At 38.3% G+C, this 9,655-nt stretch overlaps 1 protein-coding gene across 1 annotated transcript in view; it reads right to left on the bottom strand.

Annotated features, from left to right (window-relative positions):
• LOC117175598 overlaps positions 1–9,655 on the bottom strand; it is a 250,587-nt gene that overhangs the window by 86,938 nt on the left and 153,994 nt on the right. The gene's annotated exons all lie outside the window — the stretch shown is intronic.

Genomic DNA, 9,655 nt, shown 5'->3' with positions numbered 1-9,655 from the left:
ATTATTTATATATTCTACATAAGAAATTCCCTGTCAAATCATGTGAAGAACTTCAGCTGCTTTTAGTAATTTTTTTTATAATTGTAGTATGTGTTCTTGTAGATGTTGATAGAAAAACTCTAACGTGATTTATGAAAAATTCAAAAAAATTACGGGACATTCAAAATTGGAAAAGAATTGGCACAAATCACAAATTTGTTTGTAATTTTAATGCTATCAAGGTGTATTATTTTCAAATATTCGTAATGTGATGCACTTTTAAACAAATATTTTTTTAAACAAAAAATGTCAAAAAATTTGTGGATTGTTCAAGAACGAATTTTTAAACTGAATTTGTAAAACAACGTCCTCTAAATAATTCAGTTTACAAATTCATTTTTGAAAAATCCAAGAAATTCTTGAAATTTTTTGCCGCGTTTCACGGACGGTGTATAGATGAGACGTGGAGACGTAGTTGTAAGTGGTGGGAGGTGTTTCACGGAATCTCGAGCTCTCGAACGAAAGCCGAATTTCTCGGGTATCTTCGGCGTACATCACATATAAACAATTCTATTACGCTTTTCAGTAGCGAATTAACAGCCTAATAATTACAAAATCACAATATAATAAGGAAATAAGTGTACTAAATTAAATAAACAAAATACAAGACAATTCATGTGCAAGCTTCATACCGTATCATAATATAAAAATTTTATGTCAGGACAGAATGGGGCAGCCCACCTAAAAGTTTTAACACGGCCCTGCTGAGCGAGCAACGGTCGTGGGAAAATCTGTAGAAAACGTCTGCCTAACGCTGGGAAATATGACGAAACGTTTTTTTCCTTTGGAACGCGTCTTGCTTCATTAAACTCAAGATCATTTATATTAAGCTTCATTGATAAAATAGGAATCATTGTGCATTCCCGCACAGTTCAAGCCATTAAACAGCGCAAAAGCTCCATTCAATTCCTCAATAAAAGATTCCACAAAAATGCTTGCAAAAACAAATCAAAAATACTAAAACCTAAAATATCCCAAAGGAAACACCTAATAGCAACCTACCCGTATCTCACGTTGTACGAACTGAAGGTACTCCGCAAGAACTTTTAACTTCCCACAGACACAAGTCACCCCAGGCGCATCTAAAACTAAAACACGCGATACTAAATCCAAATTAAACAAAAACCAACCACAGATGTTGCATTTACTTCAAATGGAACCTCACAAAGCATTAAAGTCAACTTAATCAACCTTATAAAAGGAGCCACAATCTTAGCCACCGACATACTGGGTGGTAAAAGGAACATGGCTGAAGCTATTACCTCAAATGCCGAGATTGTAAATGACATTCTAAAAATCATTTTTGGAACTCTCAGAATATCATAGAGAAAGGACTCGAATTAACCACCTACATTTACCAATACACTATCTGCATACTTGTCGAAACCCTGCTACGAGAATCCACAAAATTTAAAATTCGCAGCTAAACAATTTATATAAATAACAACAACAGCGGAACAGCTATTTTTATTAAAGGAAACATCGACCACCACGAATTAATAATCCCTGATCTAAAAACACTCGAAGCTACTGTTGTACAAATAAAAATACACGTAAAGTCATATGCAATCGTCTCGCTATACCAGTTTCCCTCTAGAGAATTTGTAAAAAATGATTTAAAAAAATTCAAACTTGTTCCCTCGGTAATTGCTGCAGGTGATTTAAATGCGAAACATTTAGCCTGAAAGGGCAGAATTACCAACGAAACCGGAAAACAACTGTTTGATTTCATAAATGACAGGAATCTTTCAGTTTTACCACCAGTATCTCATACCTTTTTCTGCAAAATAAAGAACATGAATCTGACCTTATTGACTTTGCAATTTCCAAGAATAACATTTAAAACCAAGACATTTTACTATAGATGATCTTGGCTCAGACCCTCGATCAGTTTTCTTGAGCCTTTACACTAATTCTGTAAAGGCCCCCCGTTACACCTCGCTATAACTTTAGAAAACCGAACTGGCAAACATTCAATCCCACTCTAGAATCTCAATTTAATTTTGAACCCACGCTTACAAACTCTATTTACATCAAAGAATCCATAACTAATCTCACTACTAGTATAAACCTGCTATACACGCTTCGGCCCCTGCCTACCGTTAACAAAAACTTTTAGCAGCTAAGTACGAATGTAATTTCGCTCCACATAACGACCCGCCTGACCCGCAACACAACTCTGAATGATAAACAATTGTTTTCAATTTTCTTAAAATCCCAGGCACTGATTACTTCAAGAAAATAACCCATAAGGAGTTAACCAAACAAATGAAAAATAACAAAGCTCTGAACCTGATTTAATTACAAATTTTGTCCTCAAAAAGATTCGTATCTCACGCCTAACTCTGCTTGATCTTATAGACCGTAAGCCCGCAACGTAAATGCCAACGTGATACGGATAAGGCCAATTTTCATCAGGTTTTAGCAAAGCTCACTCTACCCAGCATATACTGGAGCTGTTTTCCTCGACGTAGAAAAAGCTTTTGATATTGTCCCTGGCCTTCATTGAAATCGAAGTAGAGACGTATTTTAAACCTAAAGAAACTTCCCAGTTCTTCAATTGCCAGAGATTTCATCATGTTTCTGACATATGCACTGGCGTTGTGCTGAAAATCACCCAGAAAACTATAAAGATTGCTATGCCTTTAAGAACGCCTCTAAAAAACCGACCAAGAATACCTGACAACCAAACTGCTCTTTTTAGAGCAAATTACCTATACTCTGTTCCCCGAGAGAAGACCCTACAGACGCGCATGTGGGTTGTCGTTTTTTGGTTGAGGAGTGTCCTTACTTTTTTTTCAAACGTAATTCCTTAATTTATTTTCTTATTGGTCCCTTACTCTCAATTTAATATCTATAACTGAATTTGGATTTCTTTCTGAAATAGTTAAAATGATTTTTACGAAATGTTTGTCATAAAAGAAAAAGACCTCACCGCGCATAGGTCTCGAGTTACAAAAGTCTACGGTAGCCACTTGAGTTTCTCACTCACTCACTGGCTCTTTTTATAATTAAAGTAAAAAATTAATAATTTTTCAATCACCTACTTGAAAGTAATATATTCAGAATGTGCGAATTATTCGATTCCAACCATATGTCGCTTGTCCATAAAGTAATATATCATTAGAATCTGACAAATTCGTAGATACTGATTATGCGATTTGCAAATCGCTAATTGCAATATAAGTTTCTTTTTATTTCCTTACTTTGACCAGCCTGTTGGCAAAAGACCCCTGCTCTAGTAAGGTTATCCAAACTGAGGTCGGTAAATAAATAGAAAAGTAATAGAAAACATCCAGCCCACTGCTCGCCAGTGTCGTAAATCAATATAGAAAAGAGTTACTCATGAATTTGAAGAGCTTCACTTCAGATTGGCCGAAACACCTGAAGAAATTCCGCCTCATTAAAAAATTGAACAATGAGCTGCGCGAAGAAAACCAAAATTAGTCGTTTTGTAGGGTCTTCTTTCGAGGAACAGATTATAAATCCTAAGCCCTAAGATGGAGGAAACAGAGCAAACTATGGGGTATTGCCACCCCTCTTCGTCGATAGAAGTAGACCAGCATCTTCTACCAGTCCTCATCAGGAGATGCATCTTCCAGTTCCCATCGGTTCCCTGGAAGCACCGACTCCATCTCTTCTCGGCTACCTGGAAGTACCAAGTCAGTCTTTTCTCGGTTCCCCGGAGGCGACTTCCTCACTCCTCGGCCGCTCCGAGGCACCTAATCCACTGCTTCTCGGCTACCTGGAGATACCAAGCCCCTCTTTTTTCGGACTCTCAGAGGCACCGAATTTGTCACCAGAAGTAAAAGACTTGAGCTGTTGCTGTCATCATGAGGTGACTGCTACTGCTGTCAGCTTCCACCATCTTGTTTTCCCTTAATCGATTATAGCACTTCTATACCTACTTTTCACACAATACTCACTTTGTATATTTACTCCTTCACATACCGAGGGAACGTATCATAACATGAGTTGGATCGCTACTTTTCTTTCCCAAATTACGTCTACACGAAATGAGATATCCTGTTAAAAATTTGACACGCCAAATAGAAGGCATGCAGGAATGTGCCTCTGGCCTAAATAATTAGAATTGTGAAAAAAGTTTTTTTAATGACTATTTTGGAGCAATACCGACCGTGCTGAAAAACCCTGAAAACAATTTTCAAAGTTGTCAATGGGCTAGTTATGAGCTTTAAATTTACCAAAGAGGGGCAAAACAACAAAAATCGCTCCCAAACATTATTCACAAATAATGCAAAAACTAATATTTGCACTTGAAATGCAAATAAACAAATTTGGTCTCACATACGTATCAGCTGTGTCAAAGCAGCACTATCGCAGCGAGTAGACAACTTCGAACTTCTACGAGTCTGTGGGTAATATAGATTGCATGATTACCGACAGAGAAAGCTAGAAGTCAAACTTCTGATGCAAAGCCTAAATGCGTCCGCCGATAATCATTAATTCCATAAAAAAACTTTTCTCTTCCCCCAACTCTTTGCAAGGCCACAAACGATCCTTTAATATTTATTAACATTTCCCGAAAAAAAATTCGGCGTTATTTAAACTTTTATTTTTCAATATGGGTGAAAAAATATTGATCTTAGGGCTGACTTGATCAGCTGCTATACTCGTTACATGACATTAAGTGGAGAATTTTGGTTTATTCATCCTTTTCTTCATCTTGCATAGTTTGACCGCAAAATGAAAATTTGGATTTTCCATTATTGTTTGTGCGATAAAAATGTCAAGTTTTGATTTTTTTTAATTCAAAAAAATGTTGTGATAATTCTATAGGGCAGTCTAAAATAAAAATTTTTGTTTTCTGGACTTTTATCGCATCGTGCGTTGTTTGGCTTCAAATGTTAATTTTCGTTTGTTGCTTTGCATTTAGAAAGTGCCATAACTGTGACAAATTTCTTTTTAACAAAAAAGTCATAAGAATCAATTCTTTGAGTTTCCGAGTACTAAGAATAGCCGTAATTATAAAAAATGTTGAAAATTCTTAAACATTTCGAAATGTTGTCTAAATCCAATCGGATAATTTCTTCAAATGTTACCAAGTTTACAGACTACAACGAGAATGACGACAACGACAAGGACGATAACGACAGACACAGAAGTGAAAAATAATTTTTTTTACTCAGGGAGCCTCAAAACGTCGAAATTTGATGGAATACGCGAAAGTCGCTGGTATTTATATTCTTTCTTCATATTATAATATTATTAATCAGATATAGCATTTGCCCAGTTTGCACAAAATATTGAAATTATTATGCCCACAAGTTTCTTCAAAACAATAATATGTTATGAATGGGCGATTAAGGAGTGTTATTTCTTCTTTTTAAATTGTCAGGATACTTTCCCGTAGTGTGTAAATCACTATCTTCTTGATTAGAAATATATAACGCGTGTCTGCAAAGATATAACGTGGACATTGTTTTAAAACTTCGAAACTTAATTACTAAGTTTAAAGTCATCATACTTAACATTTTATCTTTAATCAAGGTCGGTTATTTTTCCAATACTGAGTTATTTCCTGACTGATCCTTTAGGATATAACAGTTCATAAATTAAAAAGTTCAAAGAAAATGTATGATTTTATTCATTATTCTTACAACGAAGTATTGCGAAATATCACAGGAAAGTAAAATTTATGTAATCTATACTGACAATTTTTCTTAATATATTTCGCGTGATTTTCTTTTAAGGGCATGTGATACTTCATCGTGTGGTGAATCGGGTGCAGTTCCCCCGGATTTTTTTCCACAAAAATGAAAATTTTTCAAAACATGTGCAAACGCATGTGCATTATTTTGAGGTTACGTCGTTTTTCATCTCTGTGTAGTTGGGAAGTACCGCTCGGGAGAATTGTAACATACATAACCTCGAAATAAACACACGTTGCTAGCAATATCAAAATTTTTTTGAAAAAAAAACACAAGAAAGTGAGCGGGTACGTTCGTTAGAATGTTCGCTAACATTTCTCCGATTTTAAAGGCAAAATATGTCTTATTCTAGCAAAAAATCCGGAGAAATCTAACACTGAAAAAATCGAGACTAATTCCTAAGCGCTATGCAAATTAATCACATTTTGCTAAATTAAAACTTTTTTAAATTAACCTACAAAAAAGTGTGTGGGGACGTCCGTTAGCATGTTCGCTATCATTTCCCCAATTTTTAAGGCAAAATATTTATTAATCTAGAAAAAAAGCCGGGGGAACCTAAAACTGGTAAAATCGACAATTTTCTAAGTATCACATACCCTTAAGGCGCTTCAAACGGCTGTCAAATTTGCAAGGGGCAAACTAAATCTAAACGGTTGAGTTGTTGAACGCCACATTTTTAACACATGATTTAAATTCAATAATACCGGACGGTTCAGCTCGCTTTTTCCCGCAAAGATCCTTTTGTTGTTGTATTTTGTAATTGAAAGTAAAATGTTATTTCTCGCTTAAAAGTTGGGCGAGCTATATAGTGAAACGGTAGTATAGTGGTCGCGAGGGGCAGGAGCGAAAAGCGGGGGACTCGCCTGTATTCCCTCGTGTCCCTCAAACGGCTGTCAATTTGACTACATCAAAACTACATCAAACGCATGAATTGTTGGCCACAGTATTTTAATCACATAATCTAAAAGCAAATATACCGAATCGTTCAGCTCGCTTTTTCCCGAAAATGTTCTTGTTGTTCTTTTTTGTAATTGAAAGTAGAGATTATTATTTCTCGCTTGAAACTGGCGCGTTGTGTACATTACACGGGCGTATACCAGAGCGGGGTGCAACAGCGGCAAGCTCCATTGTCTTCCCAAGTTACACACCAGGGGCCAGTATTTTTAGAATCGCCATATCTGCACTCATTATCAATTGGCGGATTACCAAAATAAATGTTTTAGCAACCAAAAATTTTTCAACTGTGAAACGTAAAGGAAACAAAGTTTGTAATTTAACATTTTCAAAATTTTGAAGATGTTGAATTTGTAACATTTACAATTTAAAGTTGTACAAATTATTCGCGTCAAGGTAACCAAATTATTAATGTAATAAGTAACACAAAAAATTGTTATTCATAAATTAGCGAACAAAAGTTAGATCTACTTTACTTGCTACATTTAAATAATCTCAACTAATATGTTTGGGAGAAGGATAAAAGCAAAATATTGTTCACTAAAAGTTGGAAGACCTCGTGCACCCTAAGAACACGGAGTGACCCAAGGACAACCGCCCTCTGAATTTTTCCCGCAAGTGCTCTAGCATATTGTTGACACGCAGGGATGCTTTTTAGGCCATTAGCAAGTGAAAGCCTGGCACCTCCAAGAGCGCCGATGATAAGGACGATCAGTTTAACAGAATATTCCGGGTAAAATCGTTGCAACTCCCTTATAAGGTCTCGATAGCTCTCTTTCTTTTCATTCTCCTTGGCTATGATGTTTTTATCAGCTGGTGCCGAAAATTCGATAACGAACATGGTTCGCTTCTCGAAGTCAAGAAGAACCATGTCAGGCCTCGAGTGAGCAACAGAAACAATTGTCGAGAATATAAAGTTCCAGTATATGCGGCACTTCCCATTCTCGACAATTGACTCAATTTCCCTAGGAGCATTTGGAGGAGCGATATTAAGGTGAATGCCGTAGGAGTGACAGAGATGGTAATAAAGCACTTTTAGTGCCGCATTGTGCTTTTGAATGTAGGTCGTTCCCGCGTGAGTTGGACAACTAGATAGTGTGTGAGCAAAATGCTCGGGGTGTGCATGGCACGCCCTGCAGCTACCATCGGGAATGTTTTGGCTCAAAATGTGGCGACGGTATATTAAGGTGCAAATAACACCGTCTTGGCATGCAAAAATGAAACCCTCTGTACCAGACTTCAACCCTGGCGATTTAAGGAAAGCAAACGTTAGCTCACAAGACATTGACTGCTCCTGCACATTTCTGTGGAAGATACCGTGCATCCTCTTATCGAGGAGCTGTTCACGAAAGTTTTTCTCTTGTGCTTTCTTAATCCGGGCTTTCAGAAGTGAGTACTCGAGATAGATAAGATTTGATGCATTTTGCTCACCCCTAATACTGAAGTCACGTCCGAGTGCTTCAGGAGCCTCCTCCGCTGCTTTGTACAGAAATGCTCCTTTGCCCACTTCTTCGTGATTCCTGACAATTTTAAGAAGAGGCTCTCTTCCATTTGCAACCCTATGTGCTGCACCCAGAATAATCCTGTTGTGAAGACATTCAAGACTCAATATTCCGCGACCCCCTTGACGGCGTGAGATGTACAGTCGCGGAACGGAAGACTTAAGATTCATGCTTTTGTTCATGTGCATAACCTTTCTTGTCCCGATATCAAGAGATTTGAGCTCGTTCTTCGTCCATGGAAATACTCCAAATGAATAGAGTAGTACCGGGACGGCAAGCATGTTCGTTGCAGATACTTTGTTCCTCGCCGACAGTTCGGAAGAGAAAATCTGTCAGATGAGACGTTTGTATCTGCTTCGGAGAGTATCCTTTATAGATGTCACATCCTGAATGCGGCTCTGTGGGTCCAGGTATGTATAAGTCTCTCCAGCGCAAAGGTGTCGTATGGCGCTTCTATCAACGAGCTCAGGATCTTCCGGGATGTCATTACGTTTTCCTCGCTTCAAATAAACCTTGGCGCATTTTTCTAACCCAAATTTCATTCCGATTTCCTTAGTATATCGTTCGACAATCCCCAGAGCTAGATGCAGTTGCTCTCTGTTTTTAGCATAGATCTTAAGATCGTCCATGTAAAATACATGAGTGACCTTGTACTTTCGATCTACAGGTTTGCCGCACAAGTACCCGTCAGAATGGCGCAGTGCTAGAGATAGTGGCAATAATGTAAGGCAAAAGAGGAGTAGGCTCATGGTGTCGCCCAGAAAGACACCTCTCTGAAACGTGACCTTGTCAGTTGTCACACGATTTTTTCCAGGTGAGATAGTAAATCTGGTTTTCCAAAGCGGCATCAATCTCTCTATGCACCCGACTATTTGCGGATGAACCTTTAAGATTTCCAAAAGACAGATGATAAGTCTATGGGATGTCGAATCGAAAGCTTTCCGATAATCAATCCAGGCCATCGATAGGTCACGCTAGTAGAATGCTGAATCTTTGCAGACACATCTATCGATGAGTAGGTTCTCCCGACATCCGGCTACGCCGTTCTTTGAGCCTCGTTGTTCATACATTTCTTGCCACACAGGTTGGTCTTAGTGTCACCTCTCTTTCTTTGTTGCCGGCTTGTTCTGGCTGTGTTAAGAGTAGGCGTTCCGCTTACATAGCCCTTTTACGGAGTAGTTCAGCATGGTTTCGCAGACGTTGCTGCGAAAAGTGCGATAACTCCGGGTGTTTCTCGCACCACAGAGCATGCGGCCGTGCCATGTAACCCCGTTCACGGGCCATACTCGCATCGTAGCACTCTAGCAGGTCCTAATTCAGTTGCTCCGTCCACCCAAAGGTTGCGAGATCCCGCCGATCCATCGCATTAAATCCATTTTCATTGGTTCCCCCAGCTCTAGATTGGTCGGCATTGTTGGCCGACCCATTGTCGGGAGCCCTGCGCGTTCTATTGTTTTGAACCGCACTTACTACAACTATGTTTGGTGT

The sequence above is a fragment of the Belonocnema kinseyi genome, chromosome 6 (assembly GCF_010883055.1).
Source record: "Belonocnema kinseyi isolate 2016_QV_RU_SX_M_011 chromosome 6, B_treatae_v1, whole genome shotgun sequence".
In the NCBI taxonomy this organism is placed as follows: domain Eukaryota; kingdom Metazoa; phylum Arthropoda; class Insecta; order Hymenoptera; family Cynipidae; genus Belonocnema; species Belonocnema kinseyi.
This window is presented reverse-complemented; position numbering and strand designations above follow the sequence as displayed.